The sequence below is a fragment of the Mus caroli genome, unplaced genomic scaffold, assembly GCF_978045245.1.
Source record: "Mus caroli unplaced genomic scaffold, Mus_caroli_1 scaffold_2, whole genome shotgun sequence".
In the NCBI taxonomy this organism is placed as follows: Eukaryota; Metazoa; Chordata; class Mammalia; order Rodentia; family Muridae; genus Mus; species Mus caroli.
Genome location: NW_028227257.1, coordinates 30,518,471 through 30,523,388, shown reverse-complemented (window position 1 = coordinate 30,523,388; position 4,918 = coordinate 30,518,471).

The following is a 4,918-nucleotide window of genomic DNA, read 5'->3' as shown; positions in this document are numbered from 1 at the left end:
CATCAGGTCCTCATCTATGAAACTGGGACAGTGCTGCTGCCTGCCTTACCAAAATGAACAAAGATATAAAGAATAAATGAGCAGACAATGTGATGGGGACAGAACACTCAGCAGAATAGCAAACAGTATCCCTGCTCACACAGGATTAGTGTGGTTTCTTCTTATACATTATTTAGGGGTTTGTTTGTTTGTTTCCTTAAAGGACAAAAGAATTTCATTTCAATAATGGTGTTCATTCTAACCAGAGGCAGATGAATTATTTGGAAAAAAAAAAAACCAAAAACACAAACACAAAATAAACCAAAACAAATCTACTAAGAAAACATTCAGCTTTGGTCACATGAAAATTTTGCAATTCTCAATGTCAGGGTAAAAATCTACTCAGATACCCTCTAAACCTTGTTTTCTACTTTGTGCAAGGATCTCAGAAAACTGGTGTTTAATTTCTGAGCAATGATGGAATATTTGATATTAAATAATTGATAATTAATGAAAGGACTAAATAAAGCATTTATGATGGGTAAAAAGGAAGGGGAGAACAATGTAGAGATCCAGACACAAACTATGACCTATTCCCAGATACAGGTTATACTTTTGAAATATATAGAAAAGTCTGAGCTGGAAGCCTAGAAACTTAGTACATTTACACTGTTGTCTTTCCACTTAAAGTGGATTGTATTCATTGTATTTAGTCTTTTTCTCAACTGCCAATACCATAGAGTTCAATTAAGACATGTCTTTTATCAGAATAACCTAATCCTATCTATCCTCTTTCCTATGCTCACATTGTCTTTAGCACCTAATAATCACTAAGCCTTTCTCCACTTCCATTTACTTGTGATTTTATATACATTATATAAGTTGAATCATTACATATTATATGCAATACTTTTGAATGATTTTTCCCCAGAACAATTCCCTAAATAAATCAATGTAATGCTGTAAGTATAAATAGTTCTCTTTTATCATTGATTGAAATCTAATCAACATGGATGCTCCATAGAGCAATCAAAATGGCAGTCATTTAGAAAACAAATATCAGCTCCTCTGAAGACACCACAGTCTAAAGGCCTCCCATGAGGTTTGCTGCATGCAGGGAAACTGACCCCACAATCTGAAGGCTTCCTAGGAGTTCTGCTGTACACAGAGCAACAGAACCCAAAGACTGAAGGCCTCCCAGGAGAACAGCTACATTCAGGGCAATAGCTTGACTACTGCTCTGAAGACCCAAGAGTCAGAATGCCTCCCAGAAGATCTGCTGTAGCTAGGGCAACAGATCAGCAGCTCGTCTGCTTACCTGAACACCCTACAGTCTAAAGGTCTCCCAGGAGAGCATCTGCAGCAGGCCAACAAGTCACCAGTGAAAAAGACGCTCTGAAGACACCACAATCTAAAGGCTTGACAGGAGGTCTGCTACAGCCAGGGCCACAGGCCTCCCAGGAGAACTGCAGCTACCCAGGGAAACAAGAGGCAGTCTCCAGACAGAGACACACAGACCAGCTAACACAAGAAATAACCAGATGGCAAAAGGCAAGTACAAAACCATAAGCAACAGAAGCCAATGTACTTTGACATCATCAGAAACCAGATCTCCCCACACTGCATGCCCTGGATATACCAACACAGCTGAAAAGCAGGAAACTAACCAAATATCCTACCTCATGAAGATAGTAGAGTTCTTTAAGGAGGATATAAATAACTCACTGAAAGAAATACAGGGAAACACAGGAAAACAGGTAGAAGCTCTTAAAGAAGAAACAAGTGTATCCCTTACAGAAATATAGAAAAACACAATCCAACGGGTAAAGGAATTGAACAAAGCAGTCCAAGACCTACAAGTGGAAGTAGAAAAAATAGAGAAAACACAAATGGAGACAACTGTTGAAATGGACAACTTAGGAAAGAGGTCAGAATACATGAGATCAAAGAGAAAATCTCAGGTATAGAAGATACCAAAGCAGGAGTGGGTGGGCTGGTGAGCAGGGGGAAGGGGAGGGGATAGGTGGATTTCTGAGGGGAAACCAGGAAAGGGGAGAACATTTGAAGTGTAAATAAAGAAAATATCTAATACTAAAAGATGTTGACACAACTGTCAAAGAAAATTCAAAACATAAAAAACTCCTAAACCAAAGCATCCACAAAATCCAGGACACAATGTAAAGACCAAATCTGAGAATAATAGGAATAAAGAAGAGCAAGTATTCCCAGGTCAAAGGACCCAAAACCATCTTCAACAAAATCATAGAATAAAAGTTCCCCAACATAAGGAAAGAGATGGCCATAAATGTGCAAGAAGCTTATAGAACACCAAATAGATTAGAACAGAAAAGAAAAGCCTCTCATCACATAATAATCAAAACATTAAATTAGAGAACAAAGAAATAATATTAAAAACTGTTAAGAGGAAAGGTCAAGTCAGATATAAAGGCAGACCTAAGGCCAGGATGGTCTCTAGCAGGATGTCATGGCTATAAAGTGGCTTCTGGGCCTTTCTCCTTCTCCACTTCCATGCAGAATCTCCAGAAGGGAGCTGGCCTTCTCATAGGAGAGCTCAGAGCTCCACGCCAAGGAATACCTGCTTCATCACTGCAGAGCTAGGTGTGAAGCTGGTCCACCATTGCTCCCACATCATGCTATTGTACAGAGCAGATGTGACTCAGGACCAGATTCAAAATGAGGAGAAAGAGACAGAGGCTCTTGACTGGAAAATTGGCAAAGAGTATACAGCTCTTTTCAATCTGCCATAATAAATAACCCTATGACAAAAGATATTGGCATCTTTGGTTTTCAATTTTCTTAATACTTACTAGTATGTGTATATATATACATATATGTGGGGGTTTGTACTTTATGCCTATCAGTGTGTGTACATGTGTATGTGATAGGATGCATGCATGCCACAGTGTATGTGTGGAAGTTAGAGGACAATTTTCTGGGCTCCTTTTTCACCACCTGGATCCCAGAAATTGAACTCAGGTTGCCAGCCTTGGTGTTTTCCTTAATTAACACCTTCACCGACTGGGGCATCTCCCTGATCTCATCTCCAGTTTTCAGATAAAGCCACTGAAGACTAAAATAATACACTTGTATGAGTCTCTGCCTACACTGGTCAAGGGGATAGATCATTCTTTTTGTAGTTATGCTTTAGAGTAAGACAGCACATAAATGTCGAGTAACAATAATGTACTACACAACACACACACACACTTAAAAAAAAAAGGCAGACCTATCAGAATTACACCAGACTTCTCAACAGAGACACTAAAAGCCAGAAGAACCTGGAAAGATGTCATGCAGATGATAAGAGAACATAAATGCCAGCTCATGCTCTATACCCATCAAAACTCTCAATTAACATAGATGGAAAAGTCAAATATTACAGGAACAAAAACAAATGCAAACAATATCTATCTTCCAATCCTGACCTACAAAAGCTTCTAGAATGAAAACTCCAAGGAGGGTACCTACACCAAAGAAAAAACAAGATATTAATCTCACAACAAAGGAAAAAGTAGAAAATCACAAGCACATAATGCCACCTGCAACAACAGACACAACAGGAACTAACAATCATCTGTCTTTCATATCTCAATAACAATAGGTGCAATTCCCCAATAAAAAGATATAAGCTAACAGATTGGATACACAAACAGGGTCCAGCATTTTGCTACATATAAAAAACATACCTAAATAACTAAGACAGACATTACCTCAGAAGAAAAGGCTGGAAAAAAGTCTTCCAAGCAAATGGTTAAAAGAAACAAACTGGAGTTTCCATCCTGATATCCAATAAAATACTTTCAACCAAAAGTTATCAAGTGAGATGGGGAAGGACACTTCATATTCATCAACAGAAAAATCCACCAAGAGAAAGTCTCAATTCTTAGCATCAATGCCCCAAATGAAAGGGCACCCACATTTGTAAAAAGCCCATACCTAATGATACAAAAGCAATATTCAGCAAACCAACAGCCAATATAAAATTAAATGGAGAGACACTTGAAGCAATTACACTAAAATAAGTGAAAAGAATGCCCACTTTCCCTTTATCTATTCAACATAATACTCAAAGTTCTAGCTAGAGCTATAAGACAACAAAAGGATATCAAGAGGATACAAGTTGGAAAGGAAGAAGTCTATGTATCACTATTTGTGGAGGATAGGATAGTATATCTATAAAACCCCCAATACAACCAGAGGACTTCCACATCTGATAAACAACTTCTACAAAGTAGCTAGTTATAAAATTAACTCAAATAAATCAGTAGCCTTTCTTTATACAAATGATAAATGGGCTGAGAAATAAATGATGGAAACAACACCCTTCAAAATAGTCACAAATAATATAAAATTTAATGGAATAATCTAACAAAACAAATGAAAGCTCTGTATGTTAAGAACTTCACGTATCTCAAGAAAGAAATCGAAGACCTCAGAAAATGGAGAAATATCCCATGCTTATGAACTGATAGAATTAACATAGTAAAAATGGCCATCTTACCAAAAGTAATTTACAGATCCAGTGCAATCCCCATCAAAATTTCAACTCAATTCTTCAAAGACATGGAAAGAGCAATTCTCAAATTTGTTTAAAAAACAAAACCAAAAACAAAAATAGAATAGTGAAAACAATTCTGAACAATAAAAGAACTTCTTAGGGAATCACCATCCCTGATCTCAAGATATACTACAGACCAATAGTGATAACAAACAAACAAAACACCTGCGTGGTATTGGTACAGAGGCAGACAGGTAGATCCCTGGGATAGAATTGAAGACCCAGAAATAAAACCACACACTTCCAGACACTTGATCTTTGAAAATGAGTCCAAAAATATTGAATGGAGGGGAAAAAAACATCTTCAATAAATGGAACTGGTTGAACTGGCAGTTTGTATGTAGAAAATGAAAGTAGATC